General features: G+C 35.3%; 2 long non-coding RNA genes across 17 annotated transcripts in view; one reads left to right on the top strand and one right to left on the bottom strand.

The window, feature by feature from the left end:
• LOC102159151 (uncharacterized) overlaps window positions 1-13,876 on the top strand; it is a 662,825-nt gene that overhangs the window by 503,755 nt on the left and 145,194 nt on the right. The window lies entirely within an intron of this gene.
• The window catches only part of LOC102159032 (uncharacterized), an 83,050-nt gene that overhangs the window by 62,668 nt on the left and 6,506 nt on the right, over window positions 1-13,876 (bottom strand). For 4 of the 7 annotated variants that reach the window (XR_014827630.1, XR_307679.4, XR_014827631.1 and 1 more), the window contains exon 3: window positions 11,353-13,353. This is a non-coding gene — a long non-coding RNA (uncharacterized LOC102159032). Of the gene's footprint in view, window positions 1-6,893; window positions 7,031-10,211; window positions 13,354-13,876 lie in introns of those variants that run through there. The other 3 variants (XR_307680.4, XR_014827632.1, XR_014827629.1) reach the window with 3 other exon arrangements.

Raw genomic sequence — 13,876 nt, 5'->3', positions numbered from 1 at the left:
TTAAAGACACACATCTAACTAGATTGTATACAAAAGACTTTCGATACTGTTTTGTTGCAGAGCATAAGCTAAAGGAGAGTAAAAATCAAGTAAGAAAAAGTCTCTAATAGGGAGTCTTTATAGTCAGATGCACTTTATAAAAAAATTCTATAAAATTTACAGCCTCCAAGATCTAAAACTAAATTTATCATTCAACGTAAACATACTAGCTTTATTCTCAAAATATCACTTCCACCAGAGGTGACTCAAATAAAAATTATGTTTAATAAGATTTCTTTTAAAGTACTATGTAAGATTACACTGAAATGAATGGCAACCTGAAAAAAAAGAGCTATTTTTATACCTTAAAATAAATAAAATATTAATTTTCAGTTTCAGTTTTTAAAAATTTAGTTATCTTTGGTTATGCTTTGTCCTAAGAATTTGATACATTTCAGTGGTAGTTTTTCTTTAAAATTTTTATGAAAAATGTTTCTATGTTTGCTGTAGTTTACAGGTTAAATTTATGATTTATTTAAAGAACATGCAAGTATGTACTTTAATTCTTTGCAAATGTGACTTGCTTTTATGACACATCTTTTCCATACTAGGTCCTTGTCTAGGATCTCATCTTACCATATTATACATTGATGTGACAAATTTTTTTTTAAATATTAACTGATTTTTTTTTTTCCTTACATTGTATGTGATTTTTAGACCCAGGAGTTTTGAATCCACACTTCTTCACCAATACCAAACCAGTTGTCAGCTCTGTTAACCCAAGTATTTTACCTCAAGGAAAGGATATAAAAAACAGCCCCCCACACAAACACCAAAAATATATATATTTTCAAGTTTTTAAAATTTTCAAAGCTAAGCTATCCTGGAAAAGGTAAATATTCAGAACAGACAGAAGACCTGGAGATAGAGACAGATGAGCAGTTCTCATTCCTGAGGCTAGAAAAAGGAAAAGGATTCTCTGAGGTGTAGAGAGATGCAAAAGAGAAACAATGAATGTTGGGTCTCTTTTTCTCAAGCTAATTCCCAGAAGAAGAACAAAATCATTCAAGGTTAGATCCAGATAGAGAGTAAAGAATTTTAAGGAAAAATAGGAGTTATGCCTGTTTACTAGAGCTGCTGGCACTTGGGGAGAGCTCAAAGAAGTGGAGAACTGACCTTAGAAAGAGACCCTCTGCAGCTTGATTGTCCAAGTTCACTTATTTATACCTAGAATAGACCATGTGCTCCTAGGATTGACAGGGTAGTTTGAAGAGAGCAACAGACTTAAAAGAGACTGCAGATGGGAACTCATTGTCAATCTGTATAGACTATTGCTTGAAGAGAATAGATGTCTCTGAAGGCAGGTATACTGTGAGCCCCCTTTGGATCTTAAGTTATAAACATTAGGAGGGATAAAAATACAAACTTGATTAGATTTTCTTATTTATTGATTCTATTCTAGTTAAATAAAGGGGTTACAAAAATGTAAAGTATTCATATGGAGATGAAAGGAATGACATGATTAAACATAAAAGCAGTTACCTTTCAAATACACCCAATATTTTGGATGTGTACTTATCAACTGTCCTGATATTTTCTTGACATTTTTGTAACTTGCCCACTCTCTGTTGCTGTTTCCCCATTTTGGAAACAATGCAACTTGATTACCTATTCCATGTATAACTTCCCACATCTTTAATTTTGTGCCCCCTGACGACCCTGTGGTGTAACATATCAACTGAGCATGCTCCTAATGTTTCATTTGGAACACTGATCTAGAGAAATCAACCAAACATATAAAAAACTCAAGCAAGTGCCTAAGTGACGGCTGAACCTACTCTTTTGTGTTATTAGTGAGTGTTTTCAGCAACACAAGCTAATGTGCAAATGCATATGGTTAAACTCATAAATGGAATGCATTTAATAGATATGGATTTTGAAGATGAATATATTATATGATTATAAATATAAATCTAATTGTAATCTTTTTGTATATGCCTTCCTCACCCAGGTTGGCACTGCTGTGCATGATCTGACCTATGCTTTCTCTTTAGACCTAAGCACTTGTGACTCTGTACTCTTTGGATCCCAGGAAGGTTAACCTTTTTTCTTTCACCCCAAACATGCAGGTTAGTTTCTGCCTTATATACTTGGCATAAATGTTCTTTCTGCTCCTAATGTTACTTTCTATGATCTTCAAAAAGATGTCTCCCTCCTGTCATTTATTCTGAGTGGTTATGATACTTCCTTAGAGATATTTCACTATTCATGATATACCTACCTTACAGCAATTATCTGCATGGCCTTTATAATCCTACCCTTTTCTGACATGTAATCACTTTACTCTGACCAACTGATTTCCATAGCACTTAAAAGTTTCTAAAATTTACTTATATGTTAGGTAATTATTGCTAGAATGCAAGCTCTGTAAGATAGAAATTTGTGTCTGTTTTGTTCATTGATCTAAGGGGAACTCAAGTATTTCTTGAACTTGAACAAATGAATTGTTATTTGTTGTTACTATTAATCTATTTGTTTATTATATGCATCCCACCATTAGAATTTAAGATCTGTAAGGAGATTCTCCCACTATATGTTTTAGGCCTATGGGACTTTGCCTGCCTTCTTCACCTTGTAAGTCCAATATTTACTTCACACCTGCAAAAATAATAAGCATTCAACAATTAGTATATATGAAAGAGCATTTTTATTATGGTGAGAAATTTTTTTCTGTTCAATTTCAGAATTTATATTGATAACAGGGCAACTCCATAAGTATAATACATGTGAGAAATTCAAGTTCATTTTATTAGCTGCTTCTCAAGTTTATTTATAGTTAATAATCAGAGATTTAAATACTTCAGTAGAATGTATTTATTAATGAATTATAACCTTATATCATAAACTCATAATTTCCTGAATTATCAAAATTCATAAAAAGGGTGCATGAATTTTAAGAAAATGTGTTGAAATAACTCAGATAAATGCTTAGAGGAAGGGACTGAACTTAAATTATTTTAGTTAACTGTATAAATCAATTATGTGGAAAAACAATTTATTCTTGATCCCAGTTTAAAACTAGTATTGTTACAGCAGATACCCAGCAGCCCTGTGCTGCAGCATATCAGCTCTGGCGACAGCCCCGTGGCTGTAGCATACCAGCTCCAGTAGCTCTGTGGCCATAGTGGATCAGCTCTTTTACCCAGTGAGAAACCAAGCGAGCACTCGGAGAGTTGAAGAACTCAGGTTTATTACACTGGCGGGCTCAGACGAGATCGCTCTCCAGAGTCTGAGCCCGGAAGAAGGGTTTCACAAGGCTTTTATGGGCTACGTCTTCCGGGTCCAAGCTTGGCTAGTTGGACTGGAGTGACGTCAGGCAAGGTAGTAGATGTGGAAACAAATTTACAGAAGCAGATGCATGGGGGAGGACTGGTTGGGGCAGTTGGCTAGACTTTGCTTAGTCATCATGGCTGGGGTCTCTCCTTTCTACATTTTATTGGGACATTTTCTCCTACAGTATAATATTGCTGTAAATAATTGCCGAGACCAGCTCAACAGGATGGGGCTAAAGAATGGGTGCTGTGAAACTTAAGGAAAAAAGTTAACATAAAACAAGACACAGAGACATTTATCTTAAGTAAAAGTGGGAACCAAGGGACTCAAGGTCTCAGGGACTAAGAACACTGCCTCAAGAAACCACACAGCTTTTATTGTGCTCTTTAGGATTACCTCAAGTTAGGAAGGGGTTGTAGGTGCAGGATATAGGGTTTTTTTTTTTTTATTATTTTGTAAGTTCTTTTATTATTTTAAAAGTCACTTAGCTGGTAGATAGTTAAGCTTTTACTCTGACCCTTAGGCATTTAACAAGCATTAGCATTTGAGTTAGCTATCTATGCATGCATTTCAGAGAATCTTCACTGTGCTTCCACAAAAGGCATGCCTATTTGTGGCAACCCTGCATGCCTAGGTTTGCACTTTGGTTCTCTTTGCTAACGCATAGTCTGCTAACGACCACTCATAAACCACTTGGCCATGAGGTTCCTCTTTCTCTTATTCTTTAGAGGACATATCATGCTTGTGCAAATGGTGTGCCAATCTGCACAGTTGCCATGTGCCTAGACCAACACATTATGTCCTCATTCAGCTGACCCTATGAATAGCTTATCCCTTTAAGTCTTTGTTCTTAAACTTAAGTCATTTACCATCACTGTGACTGTTTTTCAAGCAGGAAGATGGGGTAAAGTAAAGCAGGACAAGATGGAGTTTTCAGAAAAGAGGCTAAGAAAATATTGTTAGAAACATGTCTCGTGACAATCATGCTGGACTTTACTTCATCCTAAAACAGGGCATATAAGTAATCAACTTTTACCAAAATTCTTCTGGCATTCTAACAATTGACTTCAATCTTCTATTGCATTTTTTATTGAAATAATAACTTGAAAAAAGTAAACATGCCTCATATCAATTCATCCCATTCCTATTTTGTAGTAGCTAAAAAAGTATATCTCTTTAATGTACCATTGAAAACTATTCATGCTTCTTTAAGCAAAAACCAGCCAGAAAATGGAAAATGAAACCAACTTCACATTGAGAGAAGATACTGTTTTCTCAAGGAGGAGCTGTGTAAACCCTGTCCTGAAAGTGACAGTTGTTAGGACTAAACCAGGCAGAGTCAAGAATCATTCTCTCTCTTGCCTCAGGGAAATTATTCATTCATTTCTTTATATCATAAACTCTCAAAGTCTTCTACCACTGAGCACAATATCCAATTGAAATACTATTTGACTGTCATTTAGATTTCCTAAAAATCCCCTGTGTATGCGCCATCCTGGTTATGGTAATATAACAGTATTAATAATTTGAGGACAAATTTGTGCTATTAAGGAAATCAAACATGTCTATGCTTTACCATCCAGGACAATATGAACAATGGATTATTTTTTTCTAAATCTACTTACTATAAGTTTCATTGATAAAGTATTTAGCATTCAATTTATCAGTCTATTTTTCTATATGCATTACATATGTATGTATGTATATGCACATATATCCATATATATTTTTATAGACAAAGACATATCCATTAAGTTTTGACTACATCTAGATAAAATCATTTAACATGTGGTCTCTAAACTCCATTAATAAAATATCCCTTGCCCACTAAGCTTCTCCTCTGAGGCATTTTTACATTTTGTTTTGTTTTGTTTTGTTTTTTGTTTGTTTCCTTAGGGCCGCATGTGTAGCATATGGAAGTTCTCAGCCTAGGGGCTGAATCAAGCTTAAGCTACAGGCCTGTGCCACAGCCACAGAAATGCCAGATCTGAGCCATATCTGTGACCTACACCACAGCTCACTGCAATGTTGGATCCTTAACCTACTGAGTAAGGCCAGGGATGGAACCTGAATCCTCGAAGATACTAGTTGGGTTCGTAACTGCTGAGCTGCATCAAGAACTCCTTTTGAGACTTTCTAAAGTGTGTGTTTTGTGGATAAGAGTAGAAGCCATGTATCTCACATAATACCAAGGCCACTTTCTATGGCTTTTCCATGACCTCCTATGCCCTCTTTGGGTTGTTGATATGAAATGTTTCCTTCCTTTTCTCAGGCTAGAGTTCAGCCTATTCAGGGAGGCCCTCCATCAGAGATTCTCCTTGGGAAGCAGGTTGTGAGTTTTACCTCATACCTCTCTTTTTCCCTAGATAGATATGCAAACCAGGATCCAAGACAGTGTGAGTTCATAAAATGATTTCATAGTGGAATCAGGACCACTAAGTCCTGTGTATATCTAGGCTTTGAGACTGAGTTTGTTTTGCCCCAGATTCTTAGTTTACTACAGGAATTATTTTCTCTAGGCATTCAAAGTAAAGCATACCATAACATGGCAAAGTTGTAATCAGGTTTTAAATATTGGTTTTATGCTATCGTTTATAAAGATCAGTTTGCTTTGAGGAAGCTTTCTAATGATTAAATCCCCTAGAGTCAAATGCTCTTTTGTTGTGAATTTCTGAAAGATAATTTTCTTTCAAATTATGTGTAATTGTGGGAATATGTCATTCTGTGAAGTCTTAGTCTAGTGCTGACATTAATTAATACAAGGAACCAAATTTTTACTCTCTTTGACTTAAACACGCTAAGTATTTTCAGTTTCAATTCATTATTTTCAGCAGAATTATGTTATGTTGACACCATCTAGTAAGCAGCAGAAGTAGCATTCAAACACAGTCACAGTCATGTTATAACTGAAATGGTTTCCCTGACCACACAGCACCCTCTTTTGTGACAGCATGTGACTATGTGACAACATGGGCTTCGGGAGCAGAGTTTATTCCCTCACACTATACGGTTTTCATCAGAGACAGGAACTTAGAACTCTCTCTCTCTCCCTAAGATAGTTAATATTTACAAGAGCTAACTCTGTGCCAGACAGTGTAAGTGAAAACACAACATTTGCATTTCAGGTTAAGTTTAGCTGTTTATCCCTTTTGATTTGGTTTACCAACTTCTGTTGTGATTGAGCAAGGACTTGAATTCAGGCAGTCTTATTCTAGAACTTTTGCTTACTCATTGTTCTGTATGGACTATTGTTAGGTACTATAGCAAGTGATACTTAACACATATATACATACGTACTTACAAATTGACTAGATTTTATTTTTTAATAAGATTTCATTGCAGATTGAAACCAGGGGAAACATAGTGGTTTTAATACTTAGGCATTGTTTTTAGCAAATATTAAGGATTAGAATTCAAGGGTGGCTTCATATTAACATCAATTTGTTCAAGATGGTAAAATTATCAAAAACCTTCTTTAGCCCTCACACTGGCATTCTTTTTTATTTAAACATGTCAGGGAATGTTGACATCATTATCTACATGACCCTGTTCGGGGTCTATAAAGATTTCTTTTTTCCTCCTTTTTTTTTTTTTTACGGTCACACTTGGGGAATATGGAGGTTCCCAGGCTAGGGGTCTAATTGGAGCTACACTTGCCAGCCACAGCCACAGCCATAGCAATGCCAGACCCAAACCATGTCTGCGACCTATACCACAGCTCATGGCAATGCTGGATCCTTAACCCACTGAGCAAGGCCAGGGACTTCATGGTTCCTAGTCAGATTTCTTTCTGTTGCACCACAATGGAAACTCCAATAAAGATTTCTTTAGGGATATTGGCTCTAGAAAGGTATATTTGAAACTGGGGCTTGAAACTGAAAACTTCTATATCCTGGACATTTAACAAGCCCTGAAGCAACTTATATTCACCCATTTTAATATCCCTTCTGGGTCTTCATAGTATGAAAATGTTAAATTATTTAATAAGTCTATTATGTTAAGTCGATCCTTAACAGAGAAAAAATGTGAAGGACAGCCAGTATTAACTCTGGAAGGTATTTATCAGGCTAAATATGTGAAATGCCTCTGCATGCATGTTATTATAATTGACAAAGAAATTAAGATAATTTAAGAGGAAAATGATACACATTTAATGTAAGCTTCTGTTCAACACAGGGAACAGCAAAAACTAAATTCCTTGCACATCTGCTCTTGCAATAATGATAATTTGGACATACATACAGCAAAAGATAAAAGTGAAGTAATGCACTAACAATACATTCTGTCAGGCTTTGGCACTCAGGAACATAAAATTCAGTCAGATTAACTCATATCAGTGAGGAAATAGACAATGGCAATGCTACCATTCTCTCTGTCTGAGGATGATGAGGCTTAAAGAGTTGTGTTGACATAGGCAATATGATACAGCATGTGGCAGACCCTAAAATAGATCCATGCTCTTAGGACTCTTGGTCCACTGATGCCTTTCTGAACCAGTGTGGAAACTGTGATCTATGAAGCCAAGCTCCTTGCATTAACTTTAGGTTACAAGACAATTAAACAGCTCAGACTATAACACAAACATTTTCACTACTTTCTAATAAAAATATTTGGTTTCAAATATTTTATTTTTTCAATTGTAAAAATAATAATATACTAATTTAACCCAGAATCAGATTGACATTTGGTCATATGGCTTATTTGCTATAGAATTAAAGGCAGTTGAGAAAAATAGTTCCCAGATCTAAGAAGAGACCATCTCTGCATTGACTGATAAACTTGGAATGTTTTTCCTTAGCACAATGTATACATGTGCTGTGCTTACTATCATTACCGGTCCTGAAAAAGGACTCAGCTTTGCAAGTCATTTGGCCCATGATGTCAATGCAGTGTAGAATGTTCAGAATATAAACGTTGGAGTCAAGCAGGTGAGGATTAATCTTTGCACCAACCCTGCTCAATGTAACACTTCAAGGAAGTTAAATTTTTTCAGATGCCATTCTTCATCATTAAAATGGAAATTGTTAATTCTACCTCTTGGTTTGTTATAAAATTCAAATGATATACGTAAAGCCCTCAAAACACTACCTCAGTAAATAGTAATGATTATTAGGATATTGCCACTATCATTATTACCAAAATTACAATATATTTTATAGGACAATACTTTATAAGGGAGGACAGTATAGTCTCCTTTTAAAATTTGGGGAAATCTTTTAATTTTATTCTCCACCCCCAAATTAACACAGAGATGTATAGAATTTTGGGAAATATTTGGAAACTTTGAATCCCACTTGGTATTTACGATTAGACATTGGACATTAGGCTAAGACCTATTTAAGAGCAATGTTTGACTAGAGTAATCATGAGATAAAATGGGAAATTCACATGAACATCATGAGAAGATAGAGAAGAGGTCAAAAACTGCTTGTAACTCTGAAGGTGGAGAATAGTGCAAAGCATGGAGGAATGATGGATTTAGAATCAAAAAGATATGGGCTTTACTGTGAATGATGAGGTAGGATGCTAATAAGAACATACATTAAGATGAAATTTAGTAATGGCCAGTGCTCCCCAGAAAACCAGATTCTGTTCCTGACCAATCATTTCTTCTCACATAGCTCCTGAAAAGAATTTGTGTATAGAACCATGACAAGAAAGTAAGGCATCCCTCTATTATTATTCAAGACTTTGGTTTCAAGAACTTAATTAAATTATTTTTCTCCCCTTACTTAGGTAGACCTATGTAGCCTAGTCCTACTATATCTGTAAACATATAGGAAGGAGGAAGAATAGGGGGTGGAGGGAAAGAGAGAAACAGAGAAGAGACAGAGAATTTGCCTTAATATCTTGATATCTTAGGATGTAGACTCAGACCTTCTTAAGTCAGGGAAGGAATCTGGACACCATTATTTCTGTACATAGGGTAACTTAAAAATGATTCTGTTGAGGTTATTAAGATTTCATTTTTCTTAAGGAGGAGTATTAAGATCAGTTTATGTGTACATGTGAAAATGTAGAAAGAAGAGAGAGGAATTATTAAGTATTATGTCTTATCTGTAGAATGGACTCCACTCATTGACTAAATGGGTGCAGAGGATGGGGGAAGGGAATAAAAAACACATGCAATACAGGCTGATTTTTTAAATTCTTTTAAAACTCTCACCTTTAGTTATGTAGATGAATTGTCTTCAGATTTTACAATAGCTCCTCCTTAGTAATACAGCATTTTTCCCTGATTTCTGACTCATTCCTTTGAAGAAAAGGAAACAATTCAGCAACAAATAAAGAAGGCTTGAATTCCCCTGTAAAGGCAAATCTGGGTCATCTACTTATTAGCTGGTAGACGTTGAAGAAGCATTTTAGCATGAAGCATGAAAAACTAGACATATTACCACATACACTATGAATATGTAGTACAACATACATTAAAAATTTAAAATCAAATTCCAAGTTTCTGTTAAGAGTCTTGCACATGGTAGGTACTCAGTAACTATATCTTTTTATATTTTATAATTGCCATTAAATTGACTTTTTCTACATGTTATAAATATCAGAACTAATTAAAGAATGGTGGTATGTGTGCATCACTGCATATACTCCCAAAACAAAGACCAAAAAAAATCATGGTAAAAGGTCATATTAAAAAAAAAAAACTGGGGGGGGGGAGTTCCCATCATGGCACAGAGGAAACGAATCCAACTAGAAACCACGAGGTTGTGGGTTTGATCCTTGGCCTCACTCATTGGGTTAAGGATCTGGTGTTGCCATGGCCCGTGATAAACTGCAGACGCAGCGGAAACGAATCTGACTAGGAACCATGAGGTTGCAGGTTTGATCCCTGGCGTTGCTCAGTGGGTTAAGGATCCGGCATTGCCATGAGCTGTGGTATAGGTCACAGACATGGCTCAGATCCCGTCTTACTGTGGTTGTGGCTTAGGCCAGTGGCTACACCTCCTATTAGACCCCTAACCTAGGAACCTCCATATGCCATGGGTGAAGCCCTAAAAAGACAAAAAACAAAAACAAAACAAAACAAAAAAAACTAAGGGGTAAGAAAAAAAAAAAAAGACCTAGGGCCTAGGGCCTTATATTATTATGGAGTCTCAATACATGCAAAATTTAATTTGATTTTGTCCTGTTAAAAAATAAGTACATAAGATTTTAAAAGATTTTATTCGACTTTTGTCAAAAATTACTGACTAGAGGTTCTATTGCACAATCCTTTAATATCATTTTTTTATTTTCTATGTGACATAAGGACTAAATATGGGTGAGTTCACTACACTAAAATGATGCACATAATAATAATTGTAAAATGTAGGTGTGTCATCTCTGCTTATGACATGAAGATATGGAGATAGCCTCAGTTCTTTTGGAAAACCTTCTCTCCATTAATTAATGTTAATGTATGATGTAATTCTAATTCCAAGAATTACGAAAATAAGTCCATGAAATTCTTAGACAAATGCATAGCCATATGTCATGTGAAAATTCTCAAAGGCCAGAAGATGTTAATCATATCTTAATTTCTACTATTAATCTTGATTGTAATATCATCAAGGGGGCTATCTCAGATATCAGAAAACAACTGATCATTTTTAAGGTGTTCTTCCTTAAATTCTCCTTATTAAAGAATGTGTTTCAGTGCATCTAACAGAAAACCCAAATAATAATGGCTTATGTATAAGATTTTTTTTCTCCACACATAAAATAAATCTACAAGCCAACTGGCTCCACAGTATAACAAAGTGTCCTACTTCTATCTTGCAACCCTTTATTCTTTAGGATAGATGCTAGAAATCCACCTGTCACATCCACAACTCAGAGGGAGGAGAAGAGGAAATGCCAAAGGAAGCACACCATCATACTCAGACAATAACCAGCTGTCACAGTAGTCCTTCTCAACAATTTCACTTAAAATCCATTGTCCAGAAATGTGCTAAGAAATTTAGGAAACTCAGTTTTATAGTTCAATACTGGGACATCTCTAAGGAAAATGGGGTTCTTTAAATGAGAGGAAACAATGCATACCATATCATAATGACACATTTTTATTTAATCACTAGAGTATTATGTACTGTTATGGACTGAAAATTGTTGCTCCAAAATTCATATGTTTAAGTCCTAACCCTCAGAAGCTCAAAATGTGAGTGTATTTGGAGAAGGATCTGTAAAGGGTAACTAAGTTAAAGTGAGGTTATTACTATATGCTTTCATCTGATATGACTGGTGTCCTCATAAAGAGAGGAAATTAGGAAACAGACACACACAGAGGGAAAGTCTTGTCGGGACAAATGGAAAAGACAGCTATCTACAAACCTAGGAAAGAGGCCTAGGATGAAACCGACCCTGCAGACACCTTGATCTTAGACTTGTAGGCTTCATAATTGTAAGAAATAAAGTTCTATTGTTAAACCAGCCAATATGTGGTACTTTGTTATGGCAGCCCTGTCAAACTAAGACATCTACTAAAACAAAATCCATATTGAAGACCATAATTTCAAAAATGACAGCATCCTGTAACCCTGACTCCAGAAAAAAAGATCAATAAGTGTTCTGTGTATACATTTCCAAAGTTTATTTGTCTAATGTGTATACTGCAGCTTTTAAAATTGAAATGGGATCAAGCTATGCATATTTCAATTGCTTGCCTGGCGTTTCATTATTTATGTTTAGACTTAAGTTATGTATCTATCCCCTATTTTAATGCATGTGTATATATGTTTGTGTGGTTTTCTTTTGATTGCAAGCCTTTTTTTTTATTCATATATTTTATGCATTTTTTTGTTTTACTGTTCCAAAAGAATGCTACAATAAAGACTCTTATAGACTCTTATAGATTCTCTGTTATCCAGGAAAAATGACCTTTAGTCATTGTTATTCTTGGAATTAATTTAATTATCAGTGGATTTTGCAGGAGAAATTACTATAATTTTAGCAGGTTGTGTATAAGGATCCTGTATAATCTAGTGATTACAGCCCTATTGCACTGTTAATATAAGGGTATTTCATGCTCATCTGGTTGCAACTTTAAAAATTGTTGATATATTGGAATTCCCTTTGTGGCTCAGTGGTAACTGATCCAACTAGTATCCATGAGGATGCAGGTTCAATCCCTGGCCTCACTCAGTGGGTTAAGGATTTGGCATTGCTGGGAGCTATGGTGTAGGTTGCAGACATGGCTCTGATCCTGTGTTGCTGTGGCTGTGGTGTAGACTGGCAGCTGTATCTCTGATTACACCCCTAGCCTGGAAACTTCCATATGACGCAGGTGTGGCCCTGAAAAGGCAAAAAAAAAAAAGTTAATATATGAAATTCCCCATTTGAACAGAATATTTGAGTGGTAAATTTATGAGACTACATTAAAGAAATAATAAGAGCTGACAAATACTTTTTGAGAGTCTCTGTCAAAATCATTATATGGGCACTCCAACAATTTGGATTTTAAATAAGTCACATATCCCTAAAAAAAGCAAATAATAAAATTCAATGCATTGAGAATGAAGGCAATCAATAAAAAATGCTACAGGTATATTAAAAACAGAGCACTCCCAGGGTGATCAAAGACAACTTGATTAGTACTTGAAGAATGACCTTTAGCATTTTCTCATATACTGGGCTAAAAATTCTCTCCTCTTCTGCTCACAGAACCATTCACAATACAGGGGAGGGTTTGTTTGTTTGTTTGTTTTAAGTGTGAAAAAAACAGCCCCCCCATTTTTTTCTTCCTGAAATTGTGGATGAAAATTTCTGCATGACTCTTCTATAGGATTGTATATAATGAATACGAATGTCTTCAAGAGTGCTGTTTAAATTAAAAGTGTATGGAGTTCGCCTTATGGCTTAGCAGGTTAAGAACCTGACATAGTGTCCATGAGGATGCAGGTTCGATCTCTGTCCTCACTCAGTGGGTTAAGGATCCAGCATTCTGCAAGATGTGGTGCAGATCACAGATGTGGCTTCAATATGGCATTGCTGTGGCTGTGGTGTTGGCCTGCAGCTGCAGCTCTGATTCGACCCCATGTGCTTCATGTGCAGCTATAAAAAGAAAATGAAAAAAAAAAGTTAAAAGTATTGTTACTATTCTAGGTACTGGTGTAGTCTAAACAACAGAACTTTATAGGGTAGCTCTGTACCAAGCACAATGTTCTTATTAAAATGCTGCTATTTCATAATATCTTATCTGGTTTTCTCTTTAATAACTACAACTGGGATTCTGTCAAAGTTAACTTGATATAAAAGAACAAGTAAACATAAAGTGGCATAACATTAAAAAATATTTTCACATTAGTCTTTTTATGTTAAGAAAAACTTTAAAGAATTGTTCATAAATTTCAAGTGATAGTATATGAACCATTTGATGAATTTTAGATTTATTATGGCATGACTAATTATGATCAAAAAAACCCTAAAATTAATGATGTTTCTCTAGCTTTACCATGGTAAATATTTATTAAAATAATCACTAAAGTATTAACCTAAAAATATTTTTCTGGGATTCCCTGGTGGTTCAACAGGTTAAGAATAAGGATGGTCACTGCTGTGGCTCAGGTCACTGATG

Source organism: Sus scrofa, chromosome 14 (assembly GCF_054392235.1).
Source record: "Sus scrofa isolate SSC_HxYL_T2T_F1_AM1 chromosome 14, Sscrofa_HxYL_maternal_Yorkshire_Landrace_v2.0, whole genome shotgun sequence".
Classification (NCBI taxonomy): domain Eukaryota; kingdom Metazoa; phylum Chordata; class Mammalia; order Artiodactyla; family Suidae; genus Sus; species Sus scrofa.
Note: the sequence above shows the minus strand (reverse complement) of the source record. Positions and strands in the feature narration are given on the sequence as shown.